This window comes from Ctenocephalides felis, unplaced genomic scaffold (assembly GCF_003426905.1).
Source record: "Ctenocephalides felis isolate EL2017-DRISC unplaced genomic scaffold, ASM342690v1 CF-g0.4_SCAFFOLD_01886, whole genome shotgun sequence".
Classification (NCBI taxonomy): domain Eukaryota; kingdom Metazoa; phylum Arthropoda; class Insecta; order Siphonaptera; family Pulicidae; genus Ctenocephalides; species Ctenocephalides felis.
In genome coordinates, this window is record NW_020538040.1 from 154,257,101 (window position 1) to 154,266,403 (window position 9,303).

Sequence of the window (9,303 nt, forward strand, 5' to 3'; positions counted from 1 at the left end):
TTACCGTTTAGAAAATCAGCATAAGAGTTTATATAACAATTAGAAATATATATCATATCATTATGTTTACACGTGAATTAAGCCTCTCCGGCATTGCTGCATCGATAGAAAGTGTCATTCCTTTAACTTTGCAAAAATCTTAACCGGTGCAAAATCATTGTTTCCGTGACCTTGTTTCCTGGTGGCTTATCAAAACACAAAAGTCAAAACCCTTCACCTTGGTCCTTTCGTAATTGCTTTCCGAATACAATAACTTTAACCTGTTCGTGTTACTCTAGATTTATGTCGAATATTTAAAATTCGTACACAGGTACCGTTTGTTGTGATTTACGAGACCACCGAAGCATATAAAATTTTTACACCGTATTTAAAATAGTGCAGTAAAGTAAAGGTTTAACATAAAGGTCTCGCCACCGCACAATGCACAACTCTGAACCATTAATTTTACAGCCTTGCTTATCCTCCGCGCATGATGATGGGAGAAAAATATATAAATTCGCAACACTTCGTTAAATAGGTATCATTAAATTTAATCGTAGTCATTTTTAACTCTTTAAAGCGCTGCAAGAATGCAAAAACGACCCTGTTTGCAAATATGCGGATGTTATATTGTTCAAGGACGAAGCTTCGAACAGGTATCATTTTTCTTAGATATGCAAATACAGTTTTCATTTCGCTAAGATGAGTCGGACGAATATTGTCACCCCGTGCCTGAAGTACTGAGTGTATGTCATTTTTGTTTTTGAAGTAAAAGTATCAAGTTCTAGTTTTAATAAATCAATATATTTACTAAATGCCCTTAACTGGACTAGTAGTGAATAATAAAAAAGTTCCAGTTTTGTTCATCTTCTTAAAACAGATAGAAAAATCTAAACATAAGTTATAACCACAAAATGAAAAAAGTATTAAGTGTTAAGTGATATTTATTTTAGTGTTACTTTCGTGTTCTAAAACATTTTATGTGTTGTGTAAATAATTAGTGTAAAATACAAGAAACAAACCCTAGAGTTACAATAGAGTAAAAGACAATAATTCTATATTGTCATAGCTTTCAAAATTTATTGCATAACATTGCTGTATTTTTTAGTTTTTAAATACCAATTAGAACTTATGAGCTACATTGATGTAGTATCCTAGGATTATTAGAATGCAAACCTATTATAACTTAAGATTATTAGAAAGCAATCCAGTGTTTGTCCATTTCCTTTAACAATTATTATTAAATATATTGTAATGATATGTGCATGCAGCAATGCACCGCAATTTCACTTGAAATCCTACTACTGCTTGATATCAGGTTGTCAGTCACAAAAATTGGACCAGGATTTTTTTGGTTTGGGGTCAAAGCTCGTTACCACATTAATAAATAATATTTAAATTTTAACCATTTTTCTGCGACTTAAAAAAAAAACAATGCATCCCTATAAAAATCATTAACTAGGAATAATCAGTATTTGCTGTTATAATAAAGTTCGTGAAACAGATAAATAGATTTTCCTGAAGAGTTTATTAAATAAGATAATTTTCTTCGTCTAACCTTTATGGATTAGGTTGACTTGTTTGACTTGCCTCATCATTGTCAAATATTTTATATTTCTTTGTTACGTTTTTACTCAATTTTATAGAAACGTTCGTTCGAAGTTTGTTTTTCTAGAAAATTATTCATTGAATTATAAAATTCGTTAATTAAAACTAATGAAATATAATACGTTTTAAATATTTTTATCACTACGTGTTTTAAGTATTTCATAAATTACATTTTAAATTAATTATTCAATTACATTTAGTACATTTGTACTTAATTGCATGAAACTATTTAAAATTTAAATATATAACTGCTTTTCTTAACATAAACTGGAAAATTATTCCTTCAATATTATATTTAAAAATTATTAGTTCTATTCAATTAAAATCTACCAATTTAAATTTTTGAAATTAAAGAAAATTGATTAAATTTGCGGTTTATTATTATACTTAGCGTCAAGGGTAATATTTTATATTTTTAAATTTGTAGCAAAAGCTCAATTTTTGAATCAAACAATTTTTTAACTAAGACTTAGATGATATAGAGATGTATATAACTCGAATATCATCAATATTACTTTAGTTTTTCAAGCGTTTTGGAGTCTTGCTTTAAGTATTGCATATATTACATATGAATTAAATATTAAATTACATTTAGTATATTTGTACTTAATTGCATAAAAATATTCAAAATTTAATTTTAAAACTGCATTTCTGTACATAAACTGCAAAATTCAAATTACTTCATTACAATATTAAAAAATTATCAGTTTCATTCAATTAAAATCAATCAATTTAAATTTATGAAACCTAAAGGAATTTGAGAAAATTGATTGAATTAATGGTTTGTTGTCATTAATAAGAGTTAAAGAGAATATTTATGTTTGGATTTGTATCAACAGCTCGATTTTTGAATCAAATAATTTTATTTAATTGATTTTTGATATTTGTTCAACTAAAACTTAGCAAAAATACAATACATATTCATAAAGTAGAGTTTATAGATTATTTTGATAAATAACAAAATTGAAAGCATAAATTCTAATAAAATGAAATCCGAAAATACGAAACACAGTTAGCTGAAATCATTCTAATATCGCATGATTTGTTTAAAGCTACTTCAAAAGCTATGATATACATATATTTACAAAAGCAACATAAAATTATGAATAACGCGTTGTAAAAGTTTTTTGCAATTCTAACGCATATTAGAAAACTTTGATAATTCTATTACATTATCTATAACTTGAGCCTAGTTCCTAATGATTACTAAATGACTTCAAAACTTTTTTTATCCATCAACCGCAGACATACGACTTCATTAAGACCTTAAGTAATTCATCAAAACTTTGATGAATAGATAGCACAAGAAAGACTCGTATCTCATCGGCAAAACAAAGGAAAATTAAATCGATGGAAAAAATCTTACAAATATCTTATGTATGGAACTGTTAGGGTATGGTATGATGGTTACCAACTGTGGTTTTCGCAAATGCACATCATTGATTCATTTGTTCTGACGAAATGATTAATTACTATTTCTGGGAACGCCTCGCCTTACCTAGAGCAGTAGCTTTCTTATCATCCGCTAATCAAACCGTCGACAGAGGCGTCGTCGTGTTGAAATCAATACTATTTTAGGGGATGGGGGTTGTCTTATATGATTTTGTTATCAGAAAACTAATCTTTAACGCTGTAGGCAATTTCTTGAAGAGTTGCTTTAATTAAGATTTGAGATGCTTAAATATTACATTAATTACAAATCGAGAAGGTATTTAATTAGTGCAAGCTGTACATGGTTATTTATACAGGTTGTATCAGACCTTGACATCAGCCAATCTTTGTAGTAAAATTGATTAAATGTCCTGAAAAAAATAAAAAAAAGTTTTTACGTGATTTGGAATATATGAGCTTTCAAGTGCAACCTAGAGCTTTAGTAAAATTATGGCCAATTAAATTTTCAATAATTTATTAATCAACGAAAATTCTGTTTTACCATCTATCATAATTAAATCTTAGATATAAATTCTGACTTCAAAAAAAATTCAATAACTAGTAGTGTATGGCTTAAAATTGCTGGAAATTCTAGTACCGTAATGAAATATCCAATTGTTTTGTTCAACACAAGCAGAAAGTTTCTTGAATCATTCAAATCGGATGCTTAGTTCTCTCAAAAATTGTCATTTTTGCTCTGTATCTCCGAAGTGGCTGGATTTGCCTTTTTCAAAAACGAATATCCACTTTTCCCCATCATTACGAATTGAATGTTTTTTGAATCATTCAAATCGGATGCTGCGTTCTCTCTAAAACTTGATTTCTATTTTCTGCCTTCTTTGCTCCGTATCTCTGAAACGGCTGAACCTGCTTTTCACTAAAACTAATCAGCACATCTCCTTATCAATATGAATCATATGTTTTTTGAATTTTTCAAATCGGTTCATCCATACGCCCGAAACTTCAACAATTAATAATAATAAAAATCTAATCATTTTTAACATTCACACTTCTCTGTTTCACATATCACGTATGTAACTTATCATATTTTTCAGACACATAATAAAGTTTTCATGGAATTTTATTTTGCTGATGATGCTTCATTTAATATTAAATAGTTAATCGATATTTTGAAATGTGGTATAAATATAAAGGATATATAATAAATAAAAATATGATTAAGGAAACAATTAGGCTAATTTGAGTTCAAAAATTAGCAAACACTGTGATGTACATAAAATTACTATATTGTCCATTGCGGTCAAATTGCAGATGATTAATTGTATGCTATATTTATTAATATTACTATATTTATATTCTATATGAGTCTTATTTTAGCATCTAGTAATAAACATATCAAGTTCTTCATACATATATAAACTAAAATAAATAAGCAATTTATAAATCAACTTTTAACATATTTCTTTACACGCGTGCGACGCTACGCTTTTATATATCAAAAATAATAACAAGTAATCATAAGCAAACCAGACGTGAAAATATTGTCGTGTATTTATAATTCAAAAAAGACAGGAATGTGTTTTATATAAATTATATCTTGAAAGGTCTAATAAATTGTTCACGCTATCATAGTAATTTGTGCGTACGTGTCCGAATAGATATATAATTTCTGTTACGTTGCTTGATGATTTGCTAACTGTTGGATTTTAAACCTTATTTGAACTCTTTGAAAAATGTAGCTTTGCTGTTTTAAATAAAAATACTGAGAAACATAAAATTTCTATGTTTTAGTGTAATTATTCAAATTTTTTACTTATATTATAAACAAGTGCGTACATAAAACACAATAATTCAATGAAACAAACGATAATTATGTTTAACGATTAATTTTATATATCAAAATTGTAAAATAATGTTTGAGCTATGTATTTTAAAAAAAATTGGTTAAATGCTTCCTAACCACAATCAACGACAATGCGACGCACGGTATACATATACTAAATAAAAATCCAACAACTGTTCAATTATAAAATTTCATTACATTTTTTTTATAAATATTAATTAATTATATTAATTATTATTAAATATTATATTAATTTAGCGACATAGATAAGAAAATCCTTACTAAAAGTGCACTATATTTTAGCTTTTATTTAATTATGTATTTATTTGAAAGCATTATTCATAAAAATAACCAAATTTATAATATCTTGAAATTTGTGCCCAATAATTGTATGTTTCTTACAAATCTTTTTTTCGTCGAAATGTTCTACGAAGTTGTTCATCGTTTGAGATACAATTAAAATACATGGAATTTAAAACATAATAAACTCAGTGTATAAAACCTGGTTGTTGTCTATATAATAATAAAAGTGAAAGAAAAAATTCTATTGTCACTGGAATAAATTTGCTATTTATACTGAATTGAACAATTGGGAATCGTAGGCTTATTTTTGTAGCATTCCAAAATCATAGGCTCGTTTTCTTCAACTTTATTAGCATTCAATAATTTATTTCTGTGAATTTAATAAAATTTACTAATAAAATACTAAATACCGTTAAAAAATCAATCTGAAAAAAGTCCAATATTTCAGAACAAAACTTTATACTATATAGATATTAAAAAATAATTTAATTTAAAGAAAATGTGAATATTGCTGTGACTTCCACTACCAAAGCAAGCAAAAATAATTTCACGAATGTTGTTTATTATTCCACCAATACGAATTTTCTAGAAAAAGTGTGGTGTTACAACTTACCCCGTATTTGAGGTTAGTTGTAATATCTATTTTTCAAGTAGTAACGATGAAAAAACGAGAATAATACCTGTGATAATTTATTCTTTACTTATTTTTAAGAAAATTGACTTGTTCTTAAGTAATTATTCTTTTCATACATCAACGCAAACTATAATAAATACAAATGAAATATGTCTTCTGTTATATAAATTTTTATCATAAAGGAGCGTGAACTACAATTAAAATTATAATACAAATAAAAGACAGTGTCTACTGTAATACAATGCGCACAATTTACAAACTATCTATTCCATCTAATTTTCATCATTTGAATCTGTAAATAATTCTTTTATGTTATAACTAGCCCCAAAGATTTGTTTCAACTAAGCTCATGTGAGTTTTTTTTACAATAATTAAGATAAATAGTTAATTTATACATTTTAGCAATCACAAAAATTGTTACACATTATAGAACATCGATAAATTTGAAACGAAATAAGATGTATAAAATTTAAAGTTAGTTATTATAATAATGCAAACCGAAATTTTGTGATAGATCAATTCTATATTACCTATCAAAAAGGACGAATCTGCACAGTTCTGTTTATTGAGTTGGCTTGCGAGAGAGTAGCTAGGTACTGGCAATATTACGCAGGATGGCTTGCATCTTTATTTGAGAAACAAAAATATAGTTTATTATATTTTTGTAATATAATAATATAGTTATATAATAATGTAGTTTAAGATCATTTTGGAAAACGCCTGTTACTAGTTACCCCCATTACTGATAACCTCTAGCTTCAAAGATATATACAATTGATAAATTATTACAATTTACCATGTAATCGGCATTAATTGCAATAAAATTACTACTACTCTATCACCATAGATAAGAATTTATTTTACCAAAAATAATATTATTTAAGATCCTATTGGTAAACGCCTGTTACTAGTTACCCCTGTTACTGATAATCCCTAGCTTCAAAGATATATACAATTAATAGATCATTCAAATTTTCTATGTAATCGGTATTAATTACAATATTACTGCTATCGCGATAGATAAGAATTTAGAATCCAGGACCAGTTTTCTTTGGTTTTCGTAATTTTAAAAAATTTGAAGTGGATAAAATATATTCATATAAGAAAACTTATTACAGCCCTGCCGATTTTTTTCATAATACTAGACAATTTATCTAATTTCAACTCCAGCACTGCATGTCGAACTCTATAAATGATTCCCTTGTTGTTCAGCGCACTGTGAAACAAAAAGACTAAACGAGAACAATACGGATAACATCATCCGTTTGAAAAGCTCGCGCACGGCTCCGGCTCACGCCATCATTAAATTTAGTATTTAAAATAATAACTCAATCAAACTCATGTATCGGGAATACCTTCGAATCTGTTATAAAGATCGCGTTCCTATTACATCAGCCATCGCCCGATGGACGATAAAGGGCAGCGAACGGAGGAACAACCGAAACAAGAAAAATAACAAACATCCAAAAGGTAAAAAAAAGTAGAAAAGGAAGAAAAAAGATCGAAGAAAAAAAGGAATCGAGGCGATTGGCCAATGACGGAGTAAGGGTAACCGGTTGTTGCTCGGCTTATGACTTGTTTAACTTGGATCTCGTTCTCGATGCACCGCGGCTTCTTCATCGACACGGACATGGCTGCTCGATTCTCGAAATACTACATTTTACCTAGGAATATAGTAGACCTTTGTCGTTCGAAAATTGTATGATTTATATGCATTATAATCTCAAGAAAACAACAATGTTAAAATTTTACGGGAGAAAATTAAAAAATTTAGTGCTTCGTGAAAACGGAAAGCATTTACGGAAATTTAAAGCATTAATACATCAAAAATAATTTTATATTGTAAATATGAGTTTATATTTTTCATATTGAAAATATCAATAACCATTTCATCAAACAAAGAAAATATTAACCCTTAGCGAACGAATGCTCGCGATATTGTAAGTGTTCTAAAATAATCCAAGAATTTTGGGCTTTTCTTTCTATAATTTTCAATATTTTGTTGGTCAACAAACAATATTAGACGAATTCCATTCTATTCAATTGTAATAATAAATAGATATTAATTATGCAACTTATCTCGCTTTGGAAATTAATCACTTATTTTTTTCAAAAACCATCGACCTACTAAGACAAATATAAAAAATAAAAGTTGTTGGGCAGGGCGAGGCACAAAGGTATAATTTGACTTTAAGTAATTATACTGTCTTAAACGAACTAAACTCACAAAACATAACACGTACCAAACAAACAACTATCAAACTATATTCAGTAAAATTTCCATATACGAGGTCTGTTCAAAAAGTACCCGGAATTTTCGTTTTTTCAAAAAAATATTTATTTATTCGTCTACATTAATGTGGTCCCCTTCAAAGTAGTCCCCCCCAGATATAATACACTTATGCCAGCGTTTTTTCCAATTTTCGAAGCACCCTTGATATTCACTTTTTGATATGTCCTTGAGCACTCTCAGCGATTTTCTTCAATCGAGGAAAACCGCCGTCCTTTCATGGGTCTCTTCAACTTTGGGAATAGGAAAAAGTCACACGGAGCCATATCTGGTGAATTTTTGCACTTTGCAACACTTTATTTCATTTTTTACGCAAAATTTAATACAAATTCTTTGACTTTTCAATTCTTCCATTGTAAAAATCGCCGAGCTCAGAAAAACACGTCGAACCTTAGCGACTACCACAGACAAAGTAAACAGTGAATATAGCTGAAAATTTCATCATACTTTAGGGGCATGTATACCAACACAATAAAAAAAAATTTTGACAATCAGACACTCCAGACCCGCGAAATTTAATTATTAGTAATTCCGGGTACTTTTTGAACACACCTCGTATCCTAATTATAGAAATCTGTTACATTTTCTCAAATTTGTCATCTGTCATTGATCACCAATGCAAAATATAAATTTAATGGGTTTATTTTTTTACAGAAATAACACTGTGAATAAACTTGATCTGGTATTTTGTCAAAAATATTCGTCAGCAGAGTTGAAAAAAAAATTTAGTTTGTCTTGTAAAATGAAGGCTCAGGTGGTCTTTTTTTACCCCCCACATGTAATCTTATATAAGGCTTATATAAAAAAAACTGTTATTCTAAAGTAAACTCAAGTAACATCATTCGGTATATGAATTGAGAAAATAGTAAGAGTAGGCATTTTATAGCAGACAATATCTGTTTCATAGAAATATTATTATGCGTATAACGAAGTAATGAATTTGAAAATAATATCTGCATCAAAATATGATTATACGATACAAAGCTCAACAGTGCATATAAATATATCGAAGAAGCAAAAACTAATTTAATTTAATAAAATAGTATTTGGCCTATAATGCAAATATGCTAATTAAACTTAGTTGTAATTCCTGCTAATTATTTAAGACGTCCAAATTCTATGTAATTAACAGTTAAAAATAATAAAAATATATCTATTGCCACTGACTTAAACTTATTGGCCATTTATACTGAACAATCCAAAATTATAGGCTCGTTCTCGTAACTTGCCCGAAACTATTGAATATATATTATT